The sequence below is a fragment of the Leptidea sinapis genome, chromosome 6, assembly GCF_905404315.1.
Source record: "Leptidea sinapis chromosome 6, ilLepSina1.1, whole genome shotgun sequence".
NCBI lineage: Eukaryota > Metazoa > Arthropoda > Insecta > Lepidoptera > Pieridae > Leptidea > Leptidea sinapis.
Genome location: NC_066270.1, coordinates 5,275,411 through 5,298,381, shown reverse-complemented (window position 1 = coordinate 5,298,381; position 22,971 = coordinate 5,275,411). Strand labels below are relative to the sequence as shown.

Genomic DNA, 22,971 nt, shown 5'->3' with positions numbered 1-22,971 from the left:
TCGTAGCAAGTGGAAAGAAGTGGTCTCTGCCTACCCCTACTGGAAAAAAAGCTTACCTACACACATGTACCTAATGTGTATTTTTATTAAAGGTTTATTAGACACTTTGGTTATAAGTACGTGTAAGGAAGTTCCTTGAAACCCGGGCTTTGGAATCGTCGCTCAGCCAATGGCTTTAAGATGATAAAGTTGAATTTGTGGCTCGTCGTGCGATGCTGGAATTTCGAGCATTTATAAAACAATTATATTTAATTAATTATCATTTTTTTTTATTATGGAACGTTTAATAAAACTAAATATTTTTTTTAACAATAGTAGTTTCTCAATGAGTCACCAGTGGGCTGCTGAAAATCAGCGCTGTGTTTGTATTATTCCAATGCAACATGACGCTGAGTCAGTTCCTTTTGATAACAATAACTGCTACACAGTACTTTTAAATTAAGATAATCACTATAATATGTTACATACATACATTTGTTTTTTTTTATGATTTGTATATTTTGATGCTATAAGTTTTTAATTATTTTTTTTTACCTCTGTATGTCTTATTTAGTTGTATTATTCTGTGTGGTTTGTGTTTGTTATTAATAAAAGTTTCATTCATTCATTTATTCATAATTGAAATATATTCGACCTGATTTATTTAGTATTTTGGTATACAATAAATTAACTACATATATAAATGAATTTAAAACTGAACAATAATGAGGTTTTTGTTCAAAGAGATATAATATTTGCATATAATCTGTATTGATATATTATTTGACTTTTAAAAATGTTGGCAACAGTCTAAGTGTCCTCTAGTTTGATATTATCAGTACAAACACGATGATTGTATGATTTATTTAAATGCTTATGACTTGTATTAGGTATTAGTTACAAAACATCTAACATAATATAATATTTTAGGTTTCTGCATTTCTCGGTATATTTTTTAATCATGCCAAATAAAAGTTTTCGCTTCCCGTATACTTTACATACCACTCTTATATATTCATATTCGATTTAAAATTGGAACTGCGTTGGAAAAGCTGTAATAGGATATGTGTTTCGTTGTCAATGTTCACGAAATCAATTCAAAACTACTCTGATTACGTGAGGCCCGGCAATATAACTTGATTTAATCGCACAGCCTATCAAATAAAGCCTAGTATTACTTAGTAGTTAAATAAAGAACAGCGTCGCTTGCCAATCGCCCGCAGAGCCTCCTACGCCTGGTAGCATCAACCGGTCGGTACCAGGAGAGCATTAATTCTAGCAGCGTGTGCGGCCCGTATTTATGAACACCGGCCCTCTCATGAGATCCTTGTACACGTTTGTAACATTATACCTACTAGTATCGTTTTTTTGTCCGTCTGTGTGACGCGATAATTCAAACATTTTAATAATTTATATTTTTAAAGACTTTGTCCGGGTGTTGCAAAGGTCATTTCGAAAAATTTGATATTTACCTATACAGGTGTAGGTAAATTGATGGATGGTCAACATACCGTGGCGCTTGAGAATATGGACGGTCAACACACATTCATATATTCTTCCACATTTTTGCTGTTTATCTTATAATATTTGAGGAAATAAATGATTAATTTATAATTATAGTTAACTAGTAACCTGTCAGAATTCTTAATGGTTGGGTAATATTCTTTTTTCTTTAATTTGGTCTTATGTAAATTTTAAAAGGGTATTTAAATCATTAAATTTTATGACCAGTGATAGAAGTTGTAGCATTCCGGTAAATACATCACTTAAAAATATGTATTATAGATATTGTTAATACTTTTTCGTTAATAATAAATATTAATTTATTTGAATTTTTTTTCAAAGTTTCAGACTAAAGTTAAGGGTTTAGGTAGGTATATAAGATTGTTAATATATAATGGATTTGAACAACGAACTTTTGTTGTATTTGACAAATTGGAAGTGACTCCATCTCGCAATCAAACGGTTCATAATTTTCAAATAATATATCAATACATAAGGAATATACTTAATACTGTTTTTAGATATAGATTTTCATTTAAGCTAACCTAAGAAAGTGGTGATTATTATGTAAATTTTAAGTCACGCTAATAAATAGCTGTTAACCTATGGAATTCTCATCACACTGAAATTAGAAACACTCAAACTCTCCAATCTTTCAAAATAATGCTTATACAAATTTATTAGTTCTTTTCTTGGTATTTTTTACTGTAGTTTAACTTATATGTATATCGATAACACCACCTGCTGTAATGTTATCAACTAAAACGATTCCTGTAAAGATTGCTTGGAAGAAATCGCTCTTAAGCGATAAGGCCACCGATTGCTTGTTATGTATTCTCGATTTTTGTTATATTGAATTTTTTGTGGTGTGCAATAAAGATACATTTAATTTCTTCATTTCAAAAATTATTCTATACATTTCACCCAAATAAAACTGACACTTTTCGATACAAAAACAGTGATATTTTTGCGATACAATACGATTGTTGAAAACCCAAAATTGTGAACTTAACGATTACACTTTGAAATGTAATATGTCACGTCTCGCACTTCTGCTTGTCGACAGAAAAACGCGCTATAAAACGGATTAAAACTCGTTATATTTTGATAAAATCCCAAAACAAGAAAACAGACAAAATTGTAACTAACCGTGAGTCGAGTGTCATCGGCCTACCATCTGATCACCCGATACGAGGCCCTTACACCCGCCGATACAATCACGCGTTCTTTTTTTTTTCTTGAACAGGCAATGCTTGCCTGTGTGACGTTTAGGAGTTTATGTTTTTATTCGGGGTTCCTTCGCTTCATTTTACGTGACAGGCAAAAATCGATCAAAACCCCACTCGTTACATTAAAATAATAAAAGGCATTTATTTTCTCAAAATTGATTCCTCTTGAATTCTTTTTGATGTCATTTCTAATATACTAGATACTACTACTGCTGCTTCGCAAACAAATGGCGCTCTGAGAGAGAAGAAGAGGTGCAAAAAACTCTTCCAGCATTATTTCTCTGCGCATAATAATATAATAATAATGAAACCTATTTATTTTCAATCTACTATTATTTTAATTCTTACAGTTTAATTACAGTTATCATCTATGATAACATAAATATTACTTATGCATAATATTGTTATAATTTTTTGCATTGTAAGTATATTCATTTAACATAATATTTAATTATGAAAAAAATATAATTTATTGGTATTAATAACTGTGATTCTGTACTGTCTTCATTATTATTGATTGGGGACCCCTTCTTGGGTATAAATATATTATTCTTCTTTTTCAAATAAACATAAATAAACGCCCAATCAAAATTTTACCTATCTTTAACAGTTTATGCGAAAAAACGCCGCTAACTTCGCCACAGACAGACGAATAGACTCACTCACATAGCACAAAATTAAGAATTAATAATATATTTAAGCTTCTTTGACAATGAAGACTTACTCTTACTATAGTATAGCAGAATATATAGACAATAATAATGCAAATTTCTGCATCTAAAAAAATATATAATTTAAAAGATGGCAGTTTCTTATCAGTTCTTCTCTCCATGTCCAAGTCCCTTTACGAACTGATGTAGCTTCATGACCTTCACCAAATCGAGTTAATATGTTTTGAAAGAAACCATATAAAACCGCACATTTGTCTTAATAATAATAATTGACATTGGAAAGTGTAGATTTAAGCTAAAAATCACAGCTATATTTGTAAACGAATGGCTAAAATAGACAGTTAATAATTATAATAGCATAAATGGCAACACTAGCCACCATCCGTCAACAATCTAGATAATAATATTCTCTATGCTGGCAATAACAGGATATTAAGTATATAATTTGTAGGGTTATTATACTATCTAGTAGATTAGCGAGTAACTTGCACTTTGCATTGCAATCCCTATTATAATAATTATAACTTGCGCATTATATCTCAAAGATAACACTTGCATTGCGATTGCTAATATTAGTAATAAAATTGAGGCAGTTATATGAAACAACGCCTAAGTAGAATATTTATTAAGTCGCGAAAATAAAAAAATAAAAAACAATAAAATATTCTAATAATATATATTATTGTTGTTTACAAAAATGCGTCCTAGATTGGCCTTTTCTGCAGATTGGCTAAATCGGACTAAATCTCGTATATATATGGCAACTTTGCCATAACGAAAAGTTTAAGATAAGATCGAGTGTAATTAGGTTGCTGGATGGTCCAGTATATCACGTATACAATTACAATTGGATAACAAATGTGGAATTTTGGCTAGAGGTTGCTTACGAGACACAGACTTAAGAAGAAATAGACAGAACATGCAGAACAAACGTGTTTAAACAAGAAAAAAATAAAAAGAATAATTATACTATTTCTTGGAATGCTTTAATGAAGAAGCAGGACTTGGTTAGTAATAATAAAATTGGAACGAATAAAACTTCTCAATCTTGTGAACGTGGTGTTTGTTTGAAGTGTTTTGAAACTTTTGTTAATATTAAAAGTGATTTAAATATTCTACTCATAAATATATTCTTTGTCATTGCATCAATCTATTTGTATTCATTCATCCGATCTGAGTTACGACCTCCGTCGATTTAGATGATACTAAACATTTTACGACATACGGTAAATGGATATTATTTGGTATTTGGCAAACATTGTGAAGACATCCCAACGAACTGCAGATAATTCTAACATAGCTGGCAACAATTTTAACTGTCAAATCTAATGTGCTTTTCGACGATTGCTACAAAGGAAGGTTTAACATAGTTAAACTATGTTTGAGTCTAGTTTATCAGTGATTTACTGAATCTAAGAAAAGGTGGTTCGCTCACCAGGAAGTCTACTCAAAAAACAAGTAAACATTAAGATATTACATTATAATTTAGCTATTTTTTAATGGTAAAAGGAGGACAAACTAGCGTACTGGTCAATATCACCGCCGCCCACTTTCCTTTGCAACACCAGAGGAATCACAGGAGCGTTACCGACCTTTAAGGAATGTGTACCCGCTTTTTTTGAAGTCGTATTGTCCCGGAAAGACCGCACAAGAAAGCTTTTCACAGTTTTGTAGTACGTGGAAGAATGCTCCTTGAAAAGCGCACAGTGGAGTACCGCCACACATCCAGATGGTGGGGATGATATCCTAATTTGTGGCGTGTCGTGCGAAGGTGGAATTCGGCGGCAGGAATCAGGTGAAACAGCTCTTCGGAACACCCCGTGATAAATACGGTAGAAGACACACAATGAAGCGACGTCTATACTCGAAACTATATCCGATATATTTAGCAAACTCTTCACTACCAAGATATCATTTTTAAGAGTTCTCTTATCAAAATCCATGCTTATAAATAACACAGTACTGACTTTAATAAGTATTGTAATAACGCCATTACTAGTACAGAAGAGTGTCGGAGATTTATGGCACTATAATTGCTACGTTTCTATTAAGGATTCTGAATGCGTGTTGTGAGTTTTTCGTGACGTGTGAGTTCATATAACAATTAATAGAATATCGTATTGCGTCGGGTTTTGCATTAATAATATTATTAGTGTTGTCGAAAAGAGGCTCCTGTAGGTTATACTTTGGTGCCTCATTGTGTTTCTGATTCTAAGGATATCAATATAGTATAACTTACGAACTTAACTTAACAGACAGCAGTCTTGTTAATTCATTTTGTTATTTCAGTGTGGTACTTCTGTTATTTATATATCCTTAAATCTAATAGGTCAAAGTGATACACGTTCGCCTTCAGCAAAACTCAGCTTTAAATTTTTTTAATAATGGCACCACTCTAACTGATAGTTAAGTTATATGAATGTTAACCTCTGCAAGTCGAATATTTATTCATAAAACCGATGTAAGTCGAAACTCTTCGTGAGTCGATAACTTTATAAGAATGAAATCGGGTCTTCCTTAAATATCTTTTATGGAGGAGGAGGAACAAGCAATCGGGTCACCTGATGTTAAGTGATCACCACCGCCCACATTCTCTTGCAACACTAGAGGAATTAAAGGTGCGTCGCCAGCCCTTTACGTCATATCATATAGTCCTGCGAACAACGTTTTTTTTAATGAAAGTATGGGATGAGACGAGCAGGTCGTTCAGCTGATGGTAATTGATACGCCCTGCCCATTACAATGCAGTGCAGCTCAGGATTCTTGAAAAACCCAAACATTCTGAGTGGCACTATAATTGCGATCGTCACCTTGAGACATAAGATGTTAAGTCTCATTTGCCCTGTAATTTCACTAGTTACGGCGCCCTTCACACCGAAACATCCACACCCGTGTTGTGGTACCCATAATCTAGCCGCATCCTGTGCAAAGGAGCCTCCCACTGGTGAAAGCCCTCCCACCCGTTCAAGGAATTAGGCTCATTTTATAGTTTTTACATAACTTCTTCATCAAAATTCTGTCTTACACAACTTCTACTGTATTTGTGTTAAGTACTTACTTGAAATTCATTCACCCTGAACCAGATGAGTATAAAAGCACCCTAATTTGTGAGATATAATTATACATTTGATTTCCTTATAACATGTTACATTGCGTTAATAAACCCATTCAAAGGAAAGGCATCATCAGTCCAAAATAAATCGTAATTTGCACTCGCATTAATTGTGACTTGTCTCTGCCGGGAATATCTCAAGAATATATTTATGTCTCGACTGACAGTCATATTTCTGGTTTAGCTGATTTATTTCGGATGCAAGGCATCTCGTAAACTGTTCACTTTATTGCGATCTTGTTATGCTGTGGTGACGTGGTGAGCGGTGATGAAGTGTGGATTGATGATATCACAATATAATCTTAAACGTACCGTGAATCGTTTAAGACTGGTCGTGTTAATTACAAAGTTATTATTTGTGAGTCTTATATAAATGACATTATTATTAGTTATTTAAGATTCTTACTACGTCGTCAAAATAAGTAATTTATCAAAGCAATCGAATTTCTCCCGTACCACATTGTGTCTGGTATTGCACAATCTGGTATATTGCAAAAACCTTCTTGGATTGCATGATTCCTGAACCGATGCGATTTAGGGCACTTAAAAATAAAACATCGGTTGAACTTTGATATTGTAGATGTCCATGAAGAGATGTTTGCCCTTTTACTGGTGGGCTACTAACTGTTTTATTTATCCACAAAGAAAACCTTAAATTCAAATATTTTTATTCAAAAAAGGATAATAAGTCATTTGTTTTAAGCCAAAAACTACCATCCATTCGGAAACCTTTAGATCTGAGAAGAACGGGTGCAAAAAACTCAGCAGGCTACTTTGTTTTAAATTTAATTTCGATGCAATCAATCATTTATAATTTCAATAGCACAGGCGGTCACTCCATTCCCAAATTTGTTAAAGTTTTGTTGAAAGGTTTAAATTTTTTTGACTTCTCCAACACTAGGGAAATAACAGGAGTGAATATCCGTAAACTATTTAATCCGTTTCGGGGTACGGAATGATTATAATTGGCATTAAGGATGGTATTGTTCAAAAGAACAAAGTAAAAAAATATATTTTTAAATGATTTAGAATTCTCAGTTCTTTATGGAATAATATAACAAGCGTTTATCGTACTCACTTCCGCCTATAAATGCTGGCAACGCCTCTTAAAAAGACATATTCTTTTTGACATGATCTATCATTTCATTCATCATAAAAAGAAATAGAGGGAGACAAACGATACGATGGGAAGATGATTCCAAAGAGATTGCTGGACCAACATGGAGAAGAATAACTTACGACAGGAAAATGTGGAAAGATCTGGAGAAGGCCTATGTCGGCGGACAAGCGAGCAATGATTAACATGAAATATAGTATACGAGTATATTGCGTGAAATTAAATTAAAATCATTAACCCGGAGTGTTTTTTCTCATGTTGACTTAGGTCAATAGAAGAAGACAGAGTGAGAATTAGCAATGCTTTAAGTTAGCAGACTATTATGAATAAGGGGGTGGTTAGTATATTAAGTTGTAGCATAAGTTAAAAATGTACCTTTTTAGTTTTCTTGCAATAAAGGCTTCATTCATTCATTAATCATTTCATTCAATACGATGACGTAATAACGAAATACTTCTCATTAACTTTCAAACTCAGGGTTTTCAGGACGATATGGCCACCTTTAAAAAAGAGTGCATACTTTGAGCCTTACTAAGGTACTGGCCTTTTAAAGCCGGCAACGCTCCTGTGATTGCTGATGATGATACTGAAAGGAAGTGGGAGGATCTTTGCACAGGATGCCGGCTAGATTATGGGAACCACAACGGCGCCTTTTTCTGCTGTGAAGCAGTAATGTGTAAGCATTACTGTGTTTCGGTCCGAAGGGCGTCGTATTTAGTGAAATTACTGGGCAAATGAGACTTGACATCTTATGTCTCAAGGTGATATGTTAAGTTAAGGTGATATGTAAGTTGTATTGCCGCTCAAAATTTTTGAGTATGTCAAGAATCCTGAGCGGCACTGCATTGTAATGAGCAGGGCGTATCAATTTCCATCAGCTGAACGTCCTACTCGTCTCGACCCTTATTTTCATTAAAAAAAAGGTGTGGGCGGCGGTGAGCATCTACCACCACCAGACCAACAATTTTTTTTTTTTTTATGGAATAGGAGGACAAACGAGCGTACGGGTCACCTGGTGTTAAGTGATCACCGCCGCCCACAATCTCTTGCAACACCAGAGGAATCACAGTAGTGTGGCCGGCCTTTAAGGAAGGTGTACGCGCTTTTTTTGAAGGTACCGAATGTAATAATAATATAATAATAACAATCTTTGAACAATAATCACTCAACGATATTTTAAGTCCTAGAATTATTACAAGAAATAAGAATAAGTAAACTTCTTAAAATAAGTTTTGTTACTAACATGAATATAATGAGGCGACTTATTAAAAAAAAATCGATTAAAACTAAAGTTCGTTCAACCTTCAACATTTTTTATCTTTAAAACACAAAGCGTTTAGCAGATGTGTTGCAAGAGAAAAAAATAATTGAGAACATAACTTATTATAGTTATTGTGAGTTTCGGAATAGGAATGGATGAAATAAGAAGAAAAAGGGCATGTACGCCCACCTCGTTAGGATTCAAGATGTAAATATAGCCGTACGGGGTGACAAACATGTTTCAAACTGGCAACATTCTAATTTTGTACCGTTTCTGTGTTGTTTTATGATGACTCAGTGTTTCCAGCGTCTTTTCGAGTTCATCAAAACGCTAGGGTTTGTGGCTTCTTCTTTTTTATTTAATGTTTTAGGTGGTTTGGATATGCTAAGAGGATGCCTACGACTGGGAGTGCCTACTGAAAAGGTTTCCAGCTCAACAGTCCCAAGAACATAGATATATATATATAGATATTAGTTATAGTAAATATTATTACATTAAAATATCATAAAGCGTCGTATTTATCGGCTGTGGTGTAGAAAAGAGGTTGTATATCATTCACGAAGTAACCGCAAAGTTGTGACTGGCTGGTTAGAAACTAAAAAATTGACGAGCAATAAAAAAGTTAATAACAAGAGCTAGCGAAATATAATGCGATGGTTAGCCTGTGGTTAAACTCAAATATAAGGCCATAGATCAATTTGTCGCGGCGGCCATTATTGGTTGTTTGACAGTATTCGTTAAAACTGTTATATTTTGACAGATCGAAATTCAAAAGAGGGTTTGATATCCCTTACAGTTAATAGGTTATAGAAGACAAATACTGACCCGGCAAATGTTGTTTTGTCACATAAATAGAGTCCCCGTGCCCACTCATTGCATTGTTCATATGGTATAAAATGTCATTGACTGTAATATTTGTATTGCGTATATAAAGGTATTTCCAAGTCAAAAAAATAGGCTAATATGATATGTTGCTAAGGAATTAGCAACATATCATATACTAAAACCTTCTCCGAAACCTGCATCTTATGGGATAAGTAATATTCGGATCGGTTCCGTTATTTTTCGCAGTATAAACAAACAAAAAAGTGCCATTTGCTTTGCCAAAAGTTCGTTACTTGACAATTATTCCAAACGCAAATGTTATTAGGGCATAGTAGAACCCACAAAGTTGAACCACGACTCGACTTTTTGGTCATATTCGTAAGGTCCATGAGGATAATCAACCACAAATATCAGATTTAAAAGTCCTTTGGCATTAGGTACGTACATATTATAACGCGATGGTAAATTGCTAATCAAACGATCTTAGGTAAAATATTATGTATTTTAATGTTCCACGTTATTATGAGATGAATCTAATATTGCCCGAGGGGTATTAAGTCGAAAACGATTGAGTTAATTTGGTGCAGTAATCGATTTCATATGACAAGTACCGCTATTCCCCGACAGGTGGCGTTGTCATAAATAATAATTGTGTCAACTCGAATTTGATGTTACATTTTGAGAAGCCAGTTTTTACTTTAGCGACATTGATAAAACTACAAATTAAATTTAATATCGTTTTCTAATTTTAAAATGGAATTAGCAAATAAATAAATCAAAAGTTATTCAGTAATAATAAAATAAATTCTATAGATCCTCAGATCGAAGTATGTCTTACAATTATGACAATTGTGTCATATTTTTCACACACTTACGTAAGACAGCGAGTGTCAAAGATGACAGTCTATTTTTGTGGACAATGCTCGTAAATCATTGGGAAGTCTTGAGAATGTTGCAACATGGCGGACGAAAACGCCAGTGTGATTTTGAAAAAACGACAAATCTTACCAATCAATAAGAAAACGCTAGCAAGAATAACTAAACTATAATATAAAATATGATATTAAAAAAAACAAAGAACGAATGTACCTGTTCCTTTCTCCTCTTAATATTATAATACGAAAATTAATTTAGGTGATTTAAGGTATATTTCACAGAAAAAAGTATTAATCATGTAAAGTAACTCCCAAATAATTCACATATTGTTTTTTTTAGAGCGACAATATTCGCAAGGACTTTTAAGGCAATATTTTTTTAAGTTTAACGTACCTGATTGTAACTTATGACTAAGGTCCCTAATTCCTTTTTATAGATACTATCGTCGAGTGTTCACCAGTGGGAGGCTCCAGGATTGCACAGGATGCCGGCTAGATTATAGGTACCACAACGGCGCCCAGTTTTGCCGTGAAGCAATGTGTTTCGGTCTGAAGGGCGCCGTAGCTAGTGAAATTACTGGGCAAATGAGACTTAGCATCTTATGTCTCAAGGTAACCAGCGCAGTTGTAGTGTCATTCAGAATTTTTGGGGTTTTTCAAGAATACTGAGCGGCACAACATTGTAATGGGCAGGGCGTATCAATTACCATCAGCTGAACGTCCTGCTCATCTTGTCCTTTATTTTCATAAAAAAAAGAGTTAAGAATTTTGCGAAAATTCAAATGTAAAATAAGAGATGAAAGGTGTTTTATTACGGAATGGTTCCTATATTTTCTGTCACTTGTCAGTTCAAAAGTATGCTGTATTCGCCATTTTTAAACTATTTCCCCGGTGGGTATTTCAATAGAAATCTAATAAAGTATCGATTATATGTGCAGGAACGGAGGCCTGGGTAATCTGCGTGATTATTTCAAATCACCGACACATTACATTAGAGGTAATCTCCGGTAATGGCGGCCGTGATCGACGCTACTGTTAGTACTGCCTGTTACGCGGGGCTTATTGTCCCCGAAATGCGGGAAACGGTATTGTTGAGACGATCGAAATTGTAGATGATGTTGTCAATGGTGTTGTAGTTGTCATAATTAATGAGTGATTCAGAGCTCTGGGGAAAAAGCCCGGACAAATTAAAAATGTTTTATATCAGGGATGAGGTAGCCCCATAGCTTTCTTAGTGATCACCCCGTTAAATAAGTTTTTGTTGTGAGGCCGGAGTTGTTTTGAGTATTTATTCCAAGAGTTCTGATATCCAAAAACTAGGCCGAAATAGTCCTTATATTGTGTGGTTCTCGACTCTGTACTTCATTTAAAGTAAAACAACACTGCATGTGGTCAAACTTGACCATATAGATCGTCAAATATGTAAGAAATCATTTTTTTAAGGCATGCAAACAAATACCCGCATACGAACCGTGCCGCTGTAAAATATGTAACACTGTGTATTTTATTAGAGCATTGAATATTTTTCTAAAGATAACATGAGTTATAAAAATAGCCAATAGGGTTTTTAATGTTTTTGTTGGCAATAGTAATTCATACTCAAGTCAAAATTTCATCTGTTTAAATTTTACGGTTTATGAGATAGGTACAACTCGTTGAGAGTTGGACGGACTGACAGTGAGTCATAGCTATTGGGTTATGTACCTAAATGGTAACTAACTTAAAATGGTAACCTGTATTCTGCTTAATTTCTCTAAGCCATAATCCAAGCCATAATTGAAGGTATTGAACAAACTGGCCATTACTAAAACATATAGGGTACTTATATTTCTATAATTCATTCATAACTTTAAAACATATTTCTCACAACTGAGGAGATAAGATGCTATCACTTTATGCCACAAAACATTTAGACCTTGATCTTGCTACTGTGCAAGATTTTTTACCAAGATTTCTGAATCTATGTGTAAAACACAACTCGAAAACTAAATAGAAATATATGAATATGTAGGTATATTACATATTTATTCTTTGTGAAAAATTGACGAGCATGAAATTCACCTAGTAGTGGGTGATACGCCCTGTTTATTACAAATGCGTTAAAAATTCTAAGCGGCGTTGAAATTGCGCTCGTCACGTTAAGACATTACAGGTAAAGTCTCATTAGTTAAAAATCAAAACAGTAATGCTTGTACATTACTTCTTCAGGCCAGAAAACCACCATCTCGCCAGAATCCTGTGCACAGAAGCCTCCCACAGTTATTTAATCAATAATAAACAGTACCGTTGTGATAAAATTAAACTTTTAAAATAAATATCGCAATATCGATGTATGTACAAAAATGTTGTGTTTCAATTTCGGTCCCCAGCAGGAATCGAACGTAAACCGCTTTACAATCAAAACCGCCTATATATCGATTTAATAAGAAATGGTATTATTATATTCTGTTTCTTTATTAATGTAACCGCAAGGGTAAAAAATAAAGCATAAGGCAACACCGAAACGAAAAGCAATAAGACGCATGTCAGATTTTCTGAATTACAATTTTAATCTCCTCAAATCCCGATTTTTATGTCCTGCGTCGCGTCCTCGGACATAACTTAAGGTAAAATTAACAAGATGTATCAGAAATAAAGAAGAAACGTATAAATTCGCCATTTTATACATTCGCAATCTCTTAAAATCACGAAACGTTGAATAAAATATTTATAATGCAAGATATGACACAGGCTATTGACATCGCACGCGTGTGGGATGACGTTTTGTTAATAAAAACTTATCTAGAGATTATACTGAGATGGCATTATTCTACTAGGTTTACTTTGCAAGAGTTTAAATTATGTTTTTCAAGTTTGGCAAACATTTTATTATTGATTCTGATCAGTAGTACATTGTGAATCACTGGATTGATGTCCAATGGAAATTCATTGCAATTTTACTTGGTTGTTTGCAATTCATTTCTTAATTCATATCTGTTTGGTAAAGCTGACCGTTCATATTATTTTCAATGGAATAGATTAATTTAAACACTTAAAGTAGTTCATCTTTTATTTAAAAAAAAATAGTCTGTTCAATCTCTGGCGAGCATGACTAAGCTAGAAATAATAGAAATTCCTCGCATCCTCCACTTTATTTATAACTAAACACCTCAGATAAAGCATTTGTTTAAGTAGATACGCGTTTTATAAAATTACTATAATTTTGTCGAAACAAAACTATATGCTGTCAAAAGTGACGTCGGTATATCATCGGCTGTACCCTTTTTTGTAGCTCTAATAATTTCGTAAAGGGTTTTTTAAACGCAGCGCATATTTGAAATAGCTGCCGGTACTTTATGCTTGAAATCTGTTTTATTGGAATTTAAATGGTCGACTATTAAATTTGATTATATAGAGGCCTTTTAGCTATTTTAAATGTTAAATAGCTATGCATATAATTAATCAAATTAATCCAGTTACTTCAACTTTTTAATTTTAGGTTTTAATGAACTATGAACATTTTCAGGGAGTACCAGGCTATGATGACGGTAGAGAAGTAATAATGGAAAGTGAAACCAATCAAAACAAATAAAGCGGAACTATGTAAGCAGAGAGTAAGACCCGTTAATGCCGACCGATAGCGGGGAAGATTTATCATGCCCTCACGTTATTCATATCTCAACAATGAGAAGCATAAATTACGCGCCCCGAAAATATCTAAATCCTAATCCATTTGCCTCGCCTGTCTCCGACTGAATCCGATTTTAAAATATTTATGAAAAGGCAAACACAAAAAATCGAAGAGTCCAAGAGACAGAATTAAAAATAACGATAAAAAACGGACGCCTCGGGTTCGTACGTTGGAAAAAAGTTAAAATGATCGTAGGGCATCTCAATGTTGAGTTTGTTTTTTTCCTCTCGTTCCCAGCGTATAGCGCGTTTCATTAGATTCGTTTCAATTCAGGCGGGATTAGTCGGAGAAAGGTCTCTTGATAAAATGCGATGTCTCTTGATTTATATGAGCCGTTTTCGGAGCCTTTCTTGTAATTAATCGTTGGTGGATCTATCTGCTTTTTACAGGTAAGTTTTTAACTTAAATCGAGCTTTATTTTGTGAGTAACGGTTGCTTGGACTTTCTTTTATGCGATAAAAGGTAACTAAGATTTGGAGGTGGCTTAGCCTCATCTAATTTATAAAGAATAACATTTTAACTGATATAAATATCATAAGTTCGTCTTCAACTCCCATTTAACCTTGTTTCTAATTCTATATTCGCAATTATCTTAATTTCCCTAACCGGTAAAAGATAGAATAGTCAGTGGCCATTGCATGTCATCAATTGATCAGTATATTATTCTATACCAATAAGTCTGGATTAGAAACTGTAAGTTGACTTATATTTGGACTAATTTTGATTCATTTTGTAAGCCTAAATTGAGCTCTTAATTCTATAATATATTCCTTTTTATGAAGTTACAATGTAATCGGTAAAGATGAGACGATAAATTTAAAGTGTCTATTGAAATGGTTTTGCCACTTAGATGCTATCGCTTGAGACACGGCTAGTGAAGAAATCGAGACCCATTTGAGTGAATTATAACAAAAACACACAATTTGCTAAAATCATAGACTGAGACAATTAAGTATAAAAAGTAGTTAGGATTGTTTTTGTTTCGAGCCTTTGACAAATATAAAACAATAAAAATCTGTACAAACAAAAAACTAAGCTGATTGAAAAGAGAGTCTCTCAATCAGCCCTCAGCCATATCGGCTCCAACAGAGATCGACAAACGTGAGGGACTTAAGGTCACCAGCAGATCGAGGCCACGTGCGCGCAGACCTGGTGCTGACAGGTCACAGAATCAGTCACGTGGCTGTTAATGGCCCCACCGCGCGGGGTTGCCAACTCTCGCCAGCTTTTTTCCCCAATTCCCGTCCGCTTGTTTACAACAGTTGGTGGATATCGATCCAACCTTAACGTAAACGCCGTAACTCATGTTTGTTTGAGGGGCGGACTCGGCTGTTTTCCATCGATTTTCCGCCGGACCACGCTATCTGGGAAAAGGCTCTCGATGCGCTTTTACGTGTACGAGCCCCCGTGTGTACGTGAGAGTGTGCCGGAGTGTGCGAGCGTGTGCAAGTGTGTGCGAGCCGGGGCGCAGTGCTCGATTAGCGCGGCCGGCATCGCCACGCCGCCTGATTGGGCCATCCATCACAGCCGCCTCACCCCGCTCCCCGCCGCGCCCTTCACGCCACCCTCCATAGCGACTCTCAACCGTAACCCCTCCACTTTAAACTCATTTCCCCGCACAACCAGCACACGTTTCCACAACGCGTTAATACCGCGACGCGCGCAACGATCGAGGCGTATTTTTAAGACGGATACTTAGTGCGTTACATTATTATAGTTTAGTTGTTTTTTTTCTCTGTAAGGTAGACGTCGGGCGTGCGTTGATATGGCGGCCGGGCCGGGTCGACCACCTCGCCGGTTATGATAGCCTGGTACCTCGGGATTTTGATTGAGGTTTTATTTTATTTGGGCCGACGTTCTTCGATTACATTTCTTGTATTTACCGCTCGGTCTGCTTTTTGTTTCGACGTTTCATTGTTCGTAACGAGATCGACTTGAGCGATAAGTACGCTTTTAATGAACACGTGGGTGTGTCGTTCCGAATTGCGATTTGACCACACTGTCTATCCACTGTTGACACTTACCACAGATACTAACTAAATATTGACTTATCCGGGTGAAAAAGTTTATGTATGTTGTCAATTGCTAAAATCAGAGGAGTGCTAGAAACCCCATTATGTTTTTTTTTTATTAAGTGGAAGAGGAAGGTATATTTGTTTGTTGGTAAACACGACTACGAAACGTTCACAAGAAGCCACCTGGCCAATCAGTTTTAAGGCAGCTCATTACCCATAGCCGTGACTGTCTCTTCGTACCACAAACAGTCCCGACCACATAGCATTGCAACTGGAATCCTAAAACTGGGATGCCTCGTCTCATCTGATATGATGATCAGCAACTATCTCATCTATAGATCCATCAGGTCACAGGAGAAGCTTGCGCGGTTAATATCCGAAAATAGAATATAATAGTCTCCGAGAGAGTACATACTTTATTTAGTTCCTATTAAAAAAGTAAATACATTCCCAATTTGACCGTAGAATATATTGCATTGAATCCGCTCACTTCGCTCTGTTTTGTGTGTGTTTCTATTTATTCATCACCTTTACATTAACAGACCAGATAGATATAGGGTATGCTTTCTGTCTTAAATAGTAGGTAATCAAAAACAAAGTTGAATTCGTACGTTTCAATCATTCTCGAAGAGTTAGGTAATCTGTGGCTAAAGTAGTTAGTTTTACCACAGAGTATGGCACCTATAGCATAGAGTATACTTACGTATGTTTTATATGTCATTAAGATTTCTAGTTATTGTGTTAGTTACTCTTTGTTGGGCCTAATAAACTAAAATGAAATAAAAAGACACGTAGGTATTATTAAATGCTGTAACAATTTATCTAATCGCCAAGCCGCCATGTTTAAAACATCGCCCATAGATTATTATTATCATAAAAATGTTTAAAATACCTCTCGTCTTTAGTCCGTGGTGTAAAAGCATGCGAGACGACGGGTGAACAAATGACCTTCCAACTTTAAGATATTTGCAATTGATCAATCGGTGAAGATAAAATTTATGTTGTGGGCGAGGTTAGTCACCTACATTTACAAGATTTTTAGATAGAGACATACAAGTGCATGTTAGAATATACTTCTTGGCTCTTGTGGGTAATTTAATGCTTAGGCATGTTATGTGAACACTTCTGTCCATTGATATCTTGAATTTTTTTTTTATGAAAATAAGGAATGAGACGAGCTGGACGTTTAATGGATGGTAATTGATACGCCCTACCCATTACAATGCAGTGCCGCTCAGGATTCTTGAAAAACACAAAAATTCGTAGCGGCACTACAATAATTGCGCTCGTCACCGTGAGACATAAGATGTTAAGTCTCATTTGCCCAGTAACTTCACTAGCTACGGCGCCCTTCAGACCGAAACACAGTAATGTTTACACACTGCTTCAAGGCAGAAATAGCAAAGGTCTTGATAATACTTAGCTTCAAAGTTAAAATCGTATCGGTTGGAATTACTAGACCAAGTGGATGTGCGATGCAATAAGTTTCTTGTAAGTCACGTAGCTGTGGATTGTGTGACAGTAACGTCAATTTCAACATAACACAAATTTGTTGCGAAATTCAAATGAAAAAAAAAAGCCTTTTGTGGCAAAGGTCAACATAGCAGAAAATACTTTCTTAATGATACAATACATTGGTATTGGATGGACCGCTACTACCAGGCTATTAAATTAATAAATGTCAATTTAAAAAAAGCCTGTACAGTTTCTTGCGTCCGTTCCAAAGGTTTAATTACAATATTTAAATTGAGTTGACGTAAAGAAATAAGAAATAGAATCATAGAAGAAATCAAATGATATTTTAAATAATTTTACTTCAATTACGCTGGTGGCTTGGGCACGAGGAAGGCCGCTGGTGTGGGACGCGACTTGCGTCGACACTTATGTGAAAACTACGTCAGTTGGTACTGGGGCTGCTGCTTCGACTGCCGAAGACAGCAAGCGTCGCAAATATGTCGGTCTCAGCGAGTCATACATCTTTGCTCCATTTGATGTCGAGACACTTGGCCCGTAGGGCCTAGAGGCGCGGAGAATGTATAAAATACTATCTTCCTGCCTCAATAAGGCTAGTGGAAACCCAAGCGCTGGCAGCTATTTCGGTCAACGCTTCCACGTAATGATAGTTTTAATATTACGTAGTCATAGTATTGTAAATATAGTTATAATATTTGTTTGAATAAATTTGATTAGATTATACAGAGGTAAGCTTTAAATATTCAATGTGGGCACTTCAAACCGCTACAAAATCATGTAGCTACAAGCAGTAGTATGAAGAAACAGGCGCGGGTTACCGGGCACGAGCAAACACCGTATATGTAAGTAGTTAGCATATAATCGCAGGCACATTCCACCGGGGCCAAGGGTCATGGCCTCATAGTACAAATTGCACCAGCGCGGACCTCACAGCGACACTTGCCTTCAGATAATACTCATTTGTACATATCAATGCGTTAAGTTATCGCTTAGCTTAAAAGCTATTGGAGTGCAGCTTTTTTTCAGCTATTAATAAACAGGTGTTGTCAAGTTAGCTATACGAAGGGCCCCCACTATCTACGATGTTTTATACGTTTTTGACAAATGTATGTTACAATAGCACAAATTGGAGACCACTAACTTATAGTGTCTTTTTAATAATCGCAATGTAAAGTTACTCCAACTTTAAAACTACCTCTCCCTGTCATGTAATTTTGTAGAGATAAAGGTGAGTTAGGGACAAAAAGTTTTAAACTTGGAGTAACTTTAAATTACGTTTATTAATAAGTCAGATAGTACTTGGGAAGAATAAGTACGAAATAAAAAATATCTCTGATAGACTAGTGACTAAGGGTTCAGTAAACGATAAGTCTATATGTCTTCAGTAAACGAGAATGGGACTCACTTGATTGTAAGTACTGCAATCAACAGGATGCTATTGATCGTATTTATTTTGTTTTATAGTTAAACAAATTAGACTACGGTGTGTTATCTTAGTATATTTTCCTAATTTTATTTCAATAATAATATTACTTAATAGCATATCGTGTGTTGCCAGCCAAGGATTTTTTTATACGATAGATTTTAAAACAAATTATATTAAAACATGAAAAACATAAACATCCACGACAGGTAAATTTATAAATATATTTTATATATTAACCAGGATTCAAACCCAGGTCCCCTAATCTTATAGTCAGATTGACCAGCCTCTACACTGTCTACTCTTAAATATCATCCGACGTGGCAACACTATAAGTTTAGTTCGTATTTCATCTCTTAGTCTGACTTAAGGTACTCGATACGACAATCGTGAAGCTATTCATCAAACACGATACGATATCGTATTATTAATACCGCCAGGTTTACGAGCTTTTTACGTACATTCTCTGTTACTTACACTTCCGTAGAACGGAACGTTTATTGAGTTGCCATGTCGAGTGTTATCCCCGTTTTATGGGAGCCTCGACTGTTATATCAATGTTGCTATAAAATTAGTTCTATTACGTGTGTTATTGTACGGGTAATATTAATATAATATTGTAGCAATATTTGTGATTATTTCAATTTTTCTGGAGTATTATTTGTAAGGAAAAAAAACCAACATAATGGTAATGGGTTCTTTTCCTGATTTTGATATTAATTTGACTTTTGATCTTGATATTAGTTATACATTAGTTTTGGGGAATTATTGAAATGTATGGTTTTTATCACCTAATGGCATTTTTCTCGGGCTAAGTTTGTGAGTCTTCAGTTAAAGTGATGATCAAATGCTTCATTGGTAGCATATGCCGTGGTGATTACTTCATCTTGTGTCATGAGATATTCTTTCCTTAAGTCTGGTCATGTAATCTGAGTTTGATCGTAGATGGTACGTTACGCCATATGTCATACTTTTATGGGCTGATAATGCTTTCATTATCAGTTCAGAGTGTAAAGAGTTTTAACTATCTTCTGATATCTTCGCCCAATACAAGTTGACAAGTATAAAGCCTCCTGAGTTTTCTTTAACTTGAAAGACTAGAGTGATCCATAATATGACTGTAAAATATGTATCCTTTCAATTTTATATACTTACAAACAAGCTGTAGTTGATAGTGGAAGCAAAAAAGTATACAAATGCAAGGGCTAGGCTCCGAATATGATTTTGTCCCATTCGGTGTCGAGACCCTTGGTCCGTGGGATCCTAGCGCTATAAGACTTTTTAAGGAAACATCAAAAGGTTAGTCGACATCACAGGAGACCGAAGATCTGGCAGCTACCTTGTTCAATGAATTAGTCTAGCTATTGAAAGGGGATACGCTTCTAGTATCTACGGAACCTTGCCTAAAGGGACTCATTATAATACTTAATATATTATTTTAGTTATTATATTTTTTTAAGTTTGTAGTTTTAGGTTATTGTTCTAGTATATAGTTTTTATTTCTGAATAAATAAAAAATATTATATTAAAATACTGTTCCATAGTTCAAATAAAATCATCATTGATATTAGAACTTGTTCATCACATTGTAACATATAATATAATTTAACACTGCCGAGAAATCTTGTAAAATAATCTATCCAATCATAAAAATACCCGTTGATTCAACATCGTTATCTTATCTCAATCTATTCTAATTACTAAGTAAGGTTTTAACGCTTAAAGTAACATCTCGCATTTATACATGAAACCCGACCCGATGGAAACAGGTCTCGGATAGATCGCACTATCTGCACCGCTATCAACGGGTCGGTGCGACGGATAGATATAATGGTCGATTTAATAGTCCGTTTGCGAACATAAAGTATAAACGGCTGGTCATTGGCTCGGGAATGGAGGCAATTTTCGCGCTCACATGACCCTGGGAGATCAAGAACAAAATGAGTGCTTGGACCTTAAAATGCATCTTTGCATCGAGCGGTACGCTTTGAGAAACGAGAAACTAAGATCGTGATCAGTCATGCAATTTTAAATCTTAACTTACAGTTATACATTGTATTATAGTTTGGTAGGGTTTGTCGGTTACGTCGCTTGGGTAGTGGTGAAAGCTGGCAAACAACGATTCCTGCTCTAATTTGCGGACATGGCGAGCGATCGATCTCATTGGAGTTTTTGAAAAAAGAACCCAAATGCTTCTTATGAGCTCGGGCACAAATTGAGCAATTCCATGCTCGCTCGCTCACCTATCGCCCTCTAGCCATCTCTTTCGGTCTCTAATTTGAAAATGGAATGAGAAAACAATGAGTACTTATTTTTTTTTACGTTTCTAATGAAGTTTTTTGTTTCCATTAAAATTAACTAACTATCGCTTAACATCGTTATTGGAATTACAAATTTTTAATCTCATATTTTACGTTGGTACGTTTAACTTAATATTTATGTGTTAATTGTTTATACTTGTATATAAACATTGGATCTATTGGAATGCAACAATAAAAAAAAATCAACACAGTTGTCATAAAATGGAAAAGAATACGAACTCCACTATATGTTGCTGTAAGAAAATAAGAGATTCTCAAAATAATTTAATAAATACTTTATAGATAATGAATTATTAAACTTTACAAAAGACATTTGTGGAATCATAAAATATATAATATTATTATTTCTACTATATTATGAGTTCTGAATAAAACATAATTTAGTTTGACGTAGTAGGCTAAAGCATAATTAATTAGCAATTAATATAATTCATTAGATACTAACACTTTAGATAAGAGATACAATAAAATCGAACCGCTCACTACTTAGTCATAACTCTATCTGCCTAATTATGATATGTATTACTTTTATTACATAATAATTTATGGGAAAGTCATCACTCGCGCGGGCAACCCTGATCTCGCTTGTGCACTGCAAACATTCCACCGCGCTCGGTCACCATAGCTACGACATTTACAACACTAAACAGTCTATGCTTTACAAAAACAAACGCAAAAAACGGCTTTACCTACATCAAAATAAGATATATAATCGTAGTGGATGCTAAATGAAGTTATAACGTTTCATTCTATACTTCTAAAGTCATCAATACTCAACTGTAAAAATTTAATTTCAACCTTAATGTTAGCCAGTAAAGTGCTATTCGGAATGAGAGAATGGCTTAAGAATAGCGACATAAGGAAACTTTTTATCTCCTTCACACCTCGTAAAAGCAATATCGTTCGGTCTCTTTCGCTACCCAATCCTTTCTTACTGAAGACGGAATCGATAAATTCTCAGCGTCCCTTTCTAACTTTTTTCTCGACGCACCGACGCCGATCCACTGTAATCCGTCTTCGGCGGCATTCATTCAAGACGTTAGATAAAAATCTGAATTGTAACGAAGCCCCGAATAAATTGACTATGCTCCTTCCGATTTCATTTCTGATTTTAGTACTTTATTATATTTTTATCTGACATTTTATATTCCTCGTGAGAATCTCTAAATTCGTGAATTACATATTGATGTACGCCCAAATGAGCAGCGTACGTTAATTGATATAGTGTAATGGAAACGAGCAATGGAGCTGACGTATCATAACAGGAACGAGACCGATATTGCTCTGTGTCCAAAGGTGGAGCGAGATGGCTGATCTATTTATATGCGACATTGTAACGCTGCAAGTGCATTTCAATGTTATCGTAATTGCATCTCTATTGCCATATATATAGAGTTTGAATTAGAACAATGTTTCGGTTTGGTGATTTTATTGCGATGAATGGGCCGATAGATGGCGTTGCTATATCTCTTATTATTTATTTGACAGTGGAGTGAA

The 22,971-nt window shown here is 35.0% G+C and overlaps 1 protein-coding gene across 8 annotated transcripts in view; it reads right to left on the bottom strand.

Annotated features, from left to right (window-relative positions):
* Window positions 1-22,971, bottom strand: part of LOC126964795 (homeobox protein homothorax) — a 321,561-nt gene that overhangs the window by 128,740 nt on the left and 169,850 nt on the right. The window lies entirely within an intron of this gene.